This window comes from Triticum dicoccoides, chromosome 1B (assembly GCF_002162155.2).
Source record: "Triticum dicoccoides isolate Atlit2015 ecotype Zavitan chromosome 1B, WEW_v2.0, whole genome shotgun sequence".
Classification (NCBI taxonomy): Eukaryota; Viridiplantae; Streptophyta; class Magnoliopsida; order Poales; family Poaceae; genus Triticum; species Triticum dicoccoides.
The window spans coordinates 163,278,030-163,290,553 of NC_041381.1; positions in this window are offsets into that span (position 1 = coordinate 163,278,030).

The window sequence follows — 12,524 nt, forward strand, 5'->3', positions numbered from 1 at the left end:
GTGCTCGTCGGCCGCGGTGGAGCAGGGGAGGGTTGCGGTGGGTGCTCGGCGGCGGTGGAGCTAGCGGGGGAGGGTGCGGGTGGGATCGAGATCGAGATGGAGGGGGAATCGAGATCGAGATGGAGGGGGATCGAGATCAAGTGTCCTCATGAATTCAAAAAGTGCCCATGAAATTTAAAAATATTCATGATATCAAAAAGTGCCCATGAAATACAATCGAGAAATGAAGACTACGATTTAAATACAATCGATCTTAGCTAGCTATCTGTTCACAATCTTCTTGTCCTTCTTTTTCGCAAATGGAGTTCTTCTATGGAACGGACGTCCTTTAGGTAGGGTGGTCCAGCTTCTTCTTGTGGTGTGTGCTGCTACTTCATCGTCGTCGTCATTTTCGATCTTCGGGTCGCCGTACTTGTCGAAGTCTTGCTCATTGGCTACTCCATCCATTCCGATGATCTTCCTTTTGCCTCTCCTCACGACAACACGACTGGGCTTTGGCGGGTCAGTAATGAAGAAGCATTGGTCCACTTGGGAAGCCAGTACCCATGGCTCATTTTTCGCGGTGACGTTTACGCCCACGGTCTTGGATTTGGCTTCGGGTATAACCATGGTGGTGAAATACCGGTCTTCTTTTAGGACGCTCTTGGACCATCTGTCACGGAACATCGGGACCTTCTCTCCAGCGTAGCTCAGCTCCCAGATCTCCTTGATCCTTCCGTAGTATTTTTCCTTGTCGTTGCCGGTGTAGGATTCCATCGTTACCCCGGAGTTCTGATAACCATCGCTCTTCATGTCCTTGTTCTCGGTGTAGAATGTGTAGCCGTTGATATCGTACGCCTCATAGGTCATCAGGTTGTGCTCGGCACCCTGTGACAAGGTGAATATGAGTTGTTCTTCCACGGAAGAATCCTCATGTAAAGGGTACGACATAAGCTTCTGCTTGAACCAACGCGTGAAACATGAGTTGTGCTCTTTGATTATATCTCCGTCCGTCCTCTGTTGGCCTCGGTCATTGTACATCTTCTCAATAAAGGTTTTGTGCTCTACCACCCAAGGATCGACCACGTCTATGTGTTGTAGCGTGACTAGGTTTGCTCTTTCAAAGTTGGCGAGTCGACCCTCGAAGTCGACATGCATTTCGTGGCGATCGTCACGGTGACCCCATCCAGCGAGCCTGCCGAGGTGCCTGTTGACGGGCAGACCAATGGGGTTCTCGATGCCTAGATAATTCATGCAGTAGGAGATGCCCTCTTAGGTTAGAAAGCCCCTGGCTATACTTCCCTCTGGACGTGACATGTTTCGAACGTATCCTTTGATGACACCATTCATCCTTTCGAACGGCATCATGCTGTGCAGGAACGTCGGCCCAAGTTGGATGATATCCTCCATGATATGGACCAGCTGATGCACCATAACGTCGAAGAATGCGGGCGGGAAGTACATCTCAAGCTCGCATAGTATCACCACGATCTCTTCCTCTAGCCTTCTGAGTTGCCTCACGCCAATGGACTTCCGAGAGATGACGTCGAAAAAGTTGCATAGGCCAAATAGCGTTTCACGGACGTGCGCGTCCATGATCCCACGGATTGCAACTGGAAGTATCTGCGTCATCAGCACGTGACAGTCGTGAGACTTCATCCTGCTGAACTTCTGCTTCGCTGGGTCTAGGTATGTGCTTATCTTCCCCGCGTAACCGTAAGGAAGTTTTACTCCTAGGAGGCAGGTGAAAAACTGCTCGATCTCCTCCTGACTTAGAGTGAAGCACGCGGGAGGGTAGTCATTTCCGGTCTTCTTGGCCTTTTTACCTTTGCGATGATTTTTTGTGTCCTGCTTCATCTCATCATCATCATCATCATCATCATCATCATCATCATCATTAGCGTGAAGCTCCTGCCTGATGCCCATTGATTTCAAGTCTGCCCTTGCTTTCAGCCCATCTTTGGTCCCCTCTGGCATGTTGAGCAGGGTACCAAGCAGACTCTCGCACACGTTCTTCGTGATATGCATGACATCAAGGCTGTGAGGCACACGGTGGATCTTCCAGTACGGCAAGTCCCAGAAAACAAACCTCGTTTTCCATACCTTCAGCAGCGGCTCTGGCGCCTTTCGCTTCTTTCCCGGCTCTGGCGCCTTTTGCTTCTTTCCCGGCAGTGGGCAGTCTTTCCAATTTTTCAACAGCTCGTCTATTTCCTCGCCGCTCCTCGTACACGGGCATTTTTGGGGTTCGGTTTCACCATCGAACAGATCCTTGCGTTTCCTCCACGGGTCATCGTCGTGAAGCCACCTTCGATGTCCCATGAACACGGTTTTCGAAGACCCAAGATCTCTATCTAGCTGGTGATACGTTGTGTCATCCATGCACCTTACGCATCCAAAAAATCCGTGGACTACCTTCCCCGCGAGATATCCGTAACCGAGATAGTCGTGCACCGTCGTCAGCAGTGCGGCTCTCATAGGGAAATATTCTTTCTCTGCGGCGTCCCACGTATTGGCTGGCATTTTCCACAGCGTGTCTAGCTCCTCCTTCAGCAGCCCCAGATACAGATTGATGTCGTTCCCTGGTTGTTTTGGCCCTTCAATTAGCATACTCATGTGAATGTACTTCCTCTTCATGCACAACCAGGGGGGAAGGTTGTACATCCACACAAACACAGGCCAGGTGCTATGTGTGCTTCTATGGCTGCCAAACGGATTGACTCCATCGGTGCTCGCGCCCAGCACGATGTTCCTTGGATCCTTCCCAAATTCTGGGTATTCGAAGTTCAACGCTTGCCACTGGCTCGCATCCTTAGGGTGACTCAGCATCTTGTTTTTTTTTATTTATCTCCGGATCATTTCCGTCATCTTCCCGCTTCTTCTCCTCCCTATCCGCGTGCCAACGCAGGAGCTTTGCTACCTTAGGGTCCGCGAAATACCGCTGCAGACGAGGAGTGATCGGAAAGTACCACACCAATTTTCGAGGAGCTTTCTTCCTCTTCTTGTATCGAGTGACGCCGCACACCGGACATATGGTAGACTCCGCGTGCTCGTCCCGATAAATGATGCAATTGTTCATGCACACATGGTATTTCACGTGCGGTAAATCCAGAGGACACATGATTTTCTTCACCTCCTCGAAACTGGTCGGGCACTTGTTCCCCTTGGGAAGACGTTCGTGCCAGAATGACATGTTCTCGTCGAAGCATGCGTCGGTCATTTTGTGTTTTACCTTCATCTCTAGAGCCATGAGCGTTACTTTCAGGCGGGTATCCTCGGGCCTGCATCCTTCATACAATGGAGTAACCGCGTCTATCTCCAGTTGATCCAGCTTGGCTTTCTCTCGGGCGGCAGCTCTTGCGTTATCCGTCTGCTTGAGAAGCAGCTCTTGAATATGAGGGTCCTGCACCCAGCCTCCATCGTCGTCTGCTCCGGCATCTTCATCTTCATGATCATGCCCTTCGTCTTGATCTTCCTCATCATCATGTATGACATCTTCTACATGATGACTGTGTACGGCATCACCGCCGTGATCATGTCCTGGAGATTCTTCGTCTTCTCGCCCGCCCTCGCCGCGGTGGTACTTGTCTTGTTGCCCTTCCTCATTTCTTGCCCACCCCCATGGACGACTTCATAGTCATCTTCATCACCTTGCCACCAATAGCCATACAAGAAACCACGCAAGAGCAGGTGGTCCCGCACCTGCCCGGAATCCGGGTCCGCAATAAGGCTCTTCAGCTTGCATCTTCGACACAGACATCTTATCTCCGTATCGTTCTTTTGAAGCATCTCGGCCTTCGCGGAGCTCAAAAACCTATTCACGATGCCTTCGGTCATCGTGCGGACCATGGTGGCCTGCGGGGTAGAGCAAAACGATATTTTAGAGCCAATAAAAAATTTGGCATGACCTTCCCTAAAAATAGGACCACAAAGAATGCATAGTGCCAAAATTCTCGCCGAAACGTAAATGAATCAACATTCCGGCAAAATATTGGCAACTATCGCATTTCAAATACCGGTACCTGCAAACACAAACATATATGCAACACCACAAACACATGCAACACCACAAACATACATAGATCTAGCTAGGCCACAAAAAGTGCATGTGCACGTTGTTGGAGCGAGCTAGGGAGAAAAAAAGTAGATCTACATCAGGAAGATAGCTTTCCCCTTACTTACCTATCAAAAAAAAGGTAATTTCACCACTTAATTTTGATGACTCTATGATGGAAATGAGGTGAGGAGGAGGAGGCAGCCGAAAGCATGGAGAAGGAGGTGGAGGGAATGAAGTGGGGAAAGTGAGTGGGTAGGTATGTGGTTGTCCAAAATATCTTGTTGGGGTCCCAGGTTACTAATGGCGCACCACCAGAAAATGCGCCATTAGTAACCCTGGTTACTAATGGCGCACCTGCAGGTGGTGCGCCATTAGTAGTTTTGCAGAAAAGTAAAAAAAGAAAATATATATACTAATGGCGCACTGTGGAAAAGTGCGCCATTAGTAGTTTAAACTAGTAATGGCGCACTGTGACAGGGTGCGCCATTAGTAGTTTTGCAAAAAAGTAAAAAAAAATATACTAATGGCGCACTGCCTGCCAGGTGCGCCATTACTAGTTAGAACTAGGAATGGCGCACTTCGACCCGATGCACCATTAGTTTGTATGGAAAAATGAAAAAAAATTAATACTAGTGGCGCACCGAGTGTACGGTTCGCCATTAGTGTCTTCCACACTAATGGCGCATCAACAACCGGTGCGCCATTAGTATATAGTAGTGGCGCACTGCTTACCTGGTGCGCCATTAGTATCAATCCTATCTATAGCCCTTTTCCTAGTAGTGAAAGATCAGGAAGTAAATACTTCAAGAGGCTCATGACTCACCATACTCGATTCACCCTGGAAACACCAAGATGTATTTGGATTTGAAGGAGTGTTTCTGGTGGACTGGTATGAAGAAGGATATTACGGAGTATGTAGTCGTAGGTGATGTATGTCAGAGAGAGTAAAAGCAGAGCATCAGAAGCCAGCAGGATTACTACAGCTTATGCCGATACCCGAATGGAAGTGGAGATAAGCTTGGCATGGTTTTCATTACTGGATTTCCCAGAACCCGAACGGGATATGACTCTATCTGGGTAGTAGTTGATTCGCTTGACCAAAGTGGCTCACTTTATCCCAGTGAAAACCACCTATACAAGTGCGAAGTTGGCCAAGATATATTTGACCAGGATCATATGTCTTCATGGAGTTCCGAGAACCATCGTATCAGATAGAGGAACACAGTTTACCTCAAAGTTTTGGAATCAGTTGCACCACACTTTGGGTACTAGGCTAGAGTTCAGTACAACCTTTCATTCGCAGATAGATGGATAAATCGAGAGAGTCAATCAGATTCTGGAGGACATGTTGAGAGCATGTGCGCTAGGTTATGGATCTAGTAGTGATGATAATCTACCTTACGCGGAGTTCTCATACAACAACAGTTACCTAGCCAGTTTGAAGATGACCCCTTTTGAAGCGTTGTATGGGAGAAGGAGCCAGACACCGTTGATGTGGGATGAAGTTGGAGACCGATAGTTGTTTGGATCAAATGTGATTAAGGATTCAGAAGAGAATATTAAGTTGATTCGAGATAGACTGAAGGTAGCTCAGTCCAGGTAGAAGAGTTATGCAGACTCAAAAACGCAAGGAGGTAGTCTATGAAATTGGAGACAGAGCATGTCTTCATGTGTCCCCTCTATGAGGAGTTAAACGATTTGGAGTTAAGGGAAAGTTAGCCTCGAGATTTGTAGGACCATACCGAGTTTTGGAGCGTATGGGAGAAGTCCAACAAATTGGAGTCACCCGAAGGACTGTTAGGAGTTCATGATGTGTTTCACGTATTCTAGTTGAAGAAGTGCCATGCAGAAATGGCCAATATTCCCTTGTAAGGACGCTTGACCCTGGAAAGGATAATGATGTTCCACGAAGTGGAGTATGGACTTCATAAGTATAAGTTTTTATCTCCGTATGTGGGATATCCCACGAGGATGAAGAGATGAATTACTATTGGATATAAAGGAGGTATGATGTTGGAAATATGGATTAATGGAAATTCCATGATGTGTCTGAGTAATCATGTCCTAGTTTGGTGCCAATAGAAGGAAGGAAGACAGTACAATTGGATGGATTTAAGAATACTAGGAAGTTGGAAGTTGGAAAATGATCAGAAGCCCGAGGATAAGTTCAAGGACTACAAGTGATGAGATGGGCCATAACCGACAGGCCCCAAGACCTGCCAAGAAGCAAGCACACTCTTGCTGAAGGAAAAACCCTGGAAGAAGTTACGATTTTATCGACAGACGATCTTATAGGAGTAACGCAAAAACCTGAGAGTTATGAAGGAACGATATATGTTTGTTTGGCTTGCAGAATCCATGGATTTATCCGAACTTGGTTCGTTGACAAGAGAAATTCTGCAATGCTTGTGAGGATGACGGAGTGTTAGAATGCGAGATTCACTAAACCATATACAGGGTAATGATTTGGGTGCGGGATGGATTGATCACCATACCGACTTACTCTTATTATTCGCCTTGCTATGTGGGATGGTAAATCTGAGTGACTTACCTATAGTAGAATGACGATGATCAAAACCTTGTTTGAACCTTAGAATGGTATAAGTATTTTCCCTTGTACACGGCAGTTATTGCCAACCGTAGGATATACGGTGAGGATCAACCAGACCCATTTCCTGCAGGAGAAACCATAAATTGTTGACCAGCATGAGATATCGATAGCAGATTAGTATTGGCGCCAGACCCGTCAGCTAAGAAGACCCAGTCTCGGAATAACCTTACCAAGATGAAAGGACAGAAGGATTGAGGAAAAAGTTATGCCACCACCAAAAAAAAGCCCAGAGAAGTAATTATCAGAGGATTTGAGAAGATCGACACTGCCAACAATAAGGATGGAGTATATGAGTTTTGATGGAACTGTAACCATGCTTCTAAGGGTGGTAGCACCCGAGACCCCGGAGACGATCGATGGATTTTTGAGAAGACCCCTACCCTAACCTATTTCTTGCTAGCCTCTCCGAATCTCGAGGACGAGATTCATTTAAGGGTGGTAGGTTTGTAACATCCCAAAATTCTAAATTTTGGAATGTTATAATAAATAGATAGATTTGATTGATTGTGTGAAATTGAGTGAAATTCGAAACTTTTTGAAAGTTAAATGAGAGGGAATAAATGGACTTTCCCAAACTTTCATTTTGCATTCGTGATCTCCGTGAATTCAAATTCTTTTCACCACAAAACCCTGGAGAGAAGATGACATGACTTCTTCCATTTATTTAAATGACAAGGAGTGTTGAAAATATTTGAATTTCATTTGAAATTACTTCCAATTCATAAACTTCAAGCAACTCAATGGTTTTCATGAGAGAAGATAAAATGACTTCTTCAAAACATATGAAATATGAGTTGGGAGTTTAAAAGAATTAAATTCAAAGTCCTTTTGGAATTTTTTTTTAATTTGGAGTTATTTGGGATTATTCAAATTATTTTTTCTCCAAAAATAAAATACATGGAAAATAGGGTAACATGATTACCTACAATAGAAAATGGAGAGAAATAATTTTGAATTAATTTTGGTATTCTTAAAATAATTTTTACTGGATTTTACTAGAGCAGAAGCACTCTTTGTTTTATTTGAATTTGTGTGTATTTTATTTGACTCTAGAAAAATGTTCATCTTGTAGGAAATCTTTTTATGAAAATTTTGATATATAATATGTCTATATGAAGTTTTAGTTTTATTTTCGTTCTTTAGTTTATCGCTCTCTGTTTAAAAAAACAAATAACAAAAAACTGCACACGCGCCTGAAACTAACTGTCGCCGACGTGCGCATCATAGTACCAGCGGGCGCCCCATCTTTTCTTTTTCTATATAATATATGGGCCAGGGCCAGCGGGCCATATTCCTTCCCCTATATTTTTCCCATAGTTTTTCTTTTTCTTTTCTATTGCTCAAAAAAAATTACAGTGTGCGCGGCCGGCCGAACCTCCTAAAGGCCTTTTGGCCCATGGCGCACCTCCCATCTCGGTTTCGTATATTTTCGTCTATGTTTAGTCCCACATTGCCTAGCTTTTGACCCCTAAACCTCTTTTCCACCTATAAATATATACCCATGAAGAGGATAGTACCGATCTGCTAGGATAAGGGGGAGATCCTAGTACTCAAAAGGCTGGGTAAATTTCGAAATTAAGCGGAGGAAATCCACCAATAAGAGAGTAATAGAAAATACTGTTATCATGAAGAAATTCTTTCAATCCATTAAGAAGATACTTAATTCGTTATACAATAGAGACGGGGAAAAAGATGATGATAAAAAACTCCACAATAATAAGAAATCCAAGAAAAAAGATATAACGGATGAGGAAGGAGCTAAAGAACCTATCAACAATGATGCATCTAGTGGCAGTAATGATGCATCTACTTCTACTTCCCCTAACCCTAATGATGGTTGTAGTTCCACTAATGATGGAACAAATCCAAATGTGAAAACTAGTGCACCTAAGCACGACGATCATGGTAGATTCCACCATTTTATATGGGGTGGTGGTAGTTCAAACGGTGGAGATAGTTCCAACAGTGGTTGGAGTTCCTACTTGAATTCACCTATTGATAGATTTGTGAAAAATAGAAAAGCATTTACCAACTTAGATCAAAGAAGTCTAAATGGTTTTATTGCCAAAATAATAGGGTTTATAGGTCCAACAACAATTGTGCTTCCATTCTTTTATAACAGTTGGATGCCGAGGATAGGTTTGTTTTCCATGTTTGTTAGAGAGCCACACGACTTTCAAATAGGAGTTAGCGTACGACCATATACCACGTTTCACAATTATGAAACTCTAGTTATGGAATATGTATATATAAAATATTTGTTCCACGCTCACGTAGGCTGGCGACAATCTAAATGTATATATTTGATAAGTTTAAAGAAATAAATGATTCGCTAGGTTTGTTTTTTATCGATAATATTTACTTAAGGGATACTTTTGACATTATTCAGCGATTCTCACATAGCGGTCTTGGTTTGAAATCCCTTTTGAAACGTGAAATCATAAACAAGTTGGTTGAAGTAGTAATACCATTTTCTGATGAGAATTCTAAGTCGTATGTGTACGGTTATTTTGCTTTTCTAGTATACGCAGGGTTATTTTGTACTATCTGGTATAAGTATATACCTTGGGATCCATATATAAAACGTGCTGATTTAGCTCCACCATCACTAGATGTATTTAACACCTATCATGCCGATATCGTGGGTTATAAGAAGGTCACATACCTGATTACTAAGGACATTGTCCAAACAAACTATGGTAGACACCTTTAAACAGCCATCATTTAACGAAGTAGTAAATTCGAATGACTACAACCTTGATCAATCTGATCACAAAGTGAGTTTTTCATGCTTATGCACTGGTATCATGGTTTCTATGTTGTTAGTAACAAAAACACTTCTTCCACATTAAACAGTACTGGATAGATACAAGTTTAGCACAATGAATTTCTGAGTTATTTCACACAAGGAATTTACAAGCTAATGAAAATCAATAGATTTATAGGATATCTATCTAAATACGGCTCCTATCATTTAAGGTTAGTAAATACATACTAGGAAATGCTCTTCAGGGATACCAGAACTGGAAGATCCTATCAAGGGGAAACAGGACCTTAATAAGCGCCATCCCGAGACTTGGACTTGAGGGATGGTAAGATCAATAGGAGAAGGAGATATGATACAATTACTATGATCAGGATACCTTATATGAGCCATACTTATCCAGGAATCAATCGCGTGAGGGTGTTGTTGATAGAGGGAGCTCTGGCAGGAGAGGCTAGAGCGAGTGATAGCAACGGAAAGGTAAGATCAAGAAGGAAACACGGCTTAAGAGGACCCTAATGCACCAATACTTTAGGCATTCCAACTTCCAATACATACTTATCATGGAATGAAATCCAAGAGGAGCAAGCATATCACTGAGAATAGCTAGCTGAAATCAAGGATGCTATCACAATATTCAATGGAATCGTTACATCGGAATAAGATAGACCCGCTTTGATGCTGTATTCAGTATGTCAGCTAGGAGCCAGAACTCACTATGCCATAGTCATACAATCAACCTGTGTATTAACATCAATATCTAGACAGGCAGGATGGATTAATTATATTGATGGCCAAGATAAGGTGCTCAAAGGGGAAGCACTCTTCATCAAGTAATGACCCCTGGGGGCGGGTACTGCGAAAAGAAAGCAACGCATAAGCTCTTGTTCCTGATACGGTTCGAAAGTAGTGCAAAGAAAAGCGGTACTTCGGTCGGAAAGAAAGCTGCTGGAGGGTTAGTGCTAAAATCTTCTTGTTCGGATGGTTGAGAGAAGGAGGTGTGTCCTGTGGCAGATACACCGATTGATCGAGACGCCTCAAGGCCACCGGAGGGAGAAATAGTGATAGCAACGCTTACAAGGAATGCTAGGATAAGTTGGGAAGAAGGCAAAGATACTGGCGACTAGATCCTTGTGGCAGATTGGAAGATACCGATATCTCTATTTCAATTTGTTGATTGATGGTTTAAGGAAATGACAGTGGTCCAAATCTTGCACATTTACTGTTACTTCTATGTATAAGTTCCTTGCTCAGGTGTGGCCCAGCTTTCATATCTTATTGGGATAGCTACATTGCCCTGGCCGGGTATTGCGAAGGAAGGAAACACCTTGTCCGAGTCAGGCGATGCTAAAGGATGGATTAAAAAACTCATGGATGCTATCTCTGTTATTGCTTCTTAATGCCCTATTTATACCAATCTAGCTTATAGCTGGGATTTCTAGAAAGATAAGCTGATGCAGCCCTCAGGGATGGAGTGCCTAAACTAACCTTCCTGAACAGAAGTAGCAGAGGTAGAAGGTATGTAAATCGTACCATCAAGGGGAAATGCACTATTGTGATGCTTGGGCCAGGTTAGTTGATCAAGGGAATATTCCTATCGGAAGAACAATCAGAAAATAAGGAGATAGTCAGTTGGCACTTCCCAATTAGAAAATAAGGAGATAGTCAGTTGGAACTTAAACTAATGGTTTTGCCTTTCCACTTCCCAATTGACTCTCATAAAAGGCTAGGCTACCTCTTCACATCGCACCTGATCCCGAATCATGTGCTCTGTTCAGGGGATCAATAGTGGCTATTAAGCTTTTCCCTTTCTATATATTCTTGAGAATAAGTAAATACCATCCTTTTTCCTATCAGCATCTCTCTATCTAACAGTAAATATTGCTTTCAATCGATCAGGCACTAGGTTATTAAAGTATGGATATGCCATATAATAAGGGAAAAGGCCTCAAGTTTTTTTAGCGCAAAAGAAAAGCCGATTCTAAATTTTCTATTTCCCGGCAAGTTTATGAGAGTCCTATTACGGATCCTCTGACCTTTAGCTTGAATGGTCGTGTTTTTATATAATTAGGTCTTTCTTCTGAGCTCTTCTATTACGGTACGGAAAAATCAAACCTATCACTCTCAAAGAATGGGTAAAAAGAATTCAAGCTAGGGGAGCCTACACTCTCTAACTACCTATACTACGCCCCCATTGATTGGAAACCCTCGGGGAAAATGATCCCATAAACAAAGGAATTATACAGTACGAAATAGCAAAAAAACAGACTAATTCTATTCTAAAAAATCGATAATAGATATTTTATTCTGCTTAAATTGTCCCGACAAGGAGAGATATTCAATATTTGAATCAGATTGGATTTCGTAGTATACCAATGTGAGCCAAACTATTACTATTTCATCTAACTTGAATAACCAAGGACTGAATTTGACTATGGATTCTGATAACTCGAGAAGTTTTTATTTGGTTATCATCCAAAAAGAAAAAATAAAGGTTTAACAAGCCATGAGAAAATAGAGTAAAGTAACCATACATTCTGTTTGCATAACGTGTATACGCCACGCCATACAATCGAAATAGAAACATGGGACGATTCCAGAATTTTGAATAGATCCGTGGGGATGAGAGAAGTTGTTGTTGAGAAATATGAAATTGGAAAGGAAGTCAAACTCCCTATGGAATCTGTGATCGATTGTACCTGTACTTTAGTGATACGAAAACTCGCTATTCACTCAGTTTCTGGTCAATAATAAGATTATGTACGAGAGATGGCCGAGTGGTTCAAGGCGTAGCATTGGAACTGCTATGTAGGATTTTGTTTACCAAGGGTTCGAATCCCTCTCTTTCCGTTTTTGTTAATTCACCAATGTTACCGACCACAATGAAATTTCTAGTAAGAGGAAAATTCGTTGACTTTCTAAATCGTGAGGGTCAAGTCCCTCTATCCCCAATAAAAAGCCCATTTTACTTCCTAACTATTGTACCAACCTCTATTTTTCATTAATGGTTCAAACAAGATTCACTATCTTTCTTATTCTACTCTTTCACAAATGGATCTGAACTGACTTCTTTGGATCTTATCCCATTCATACAAATGAACATATTATAGTATAGG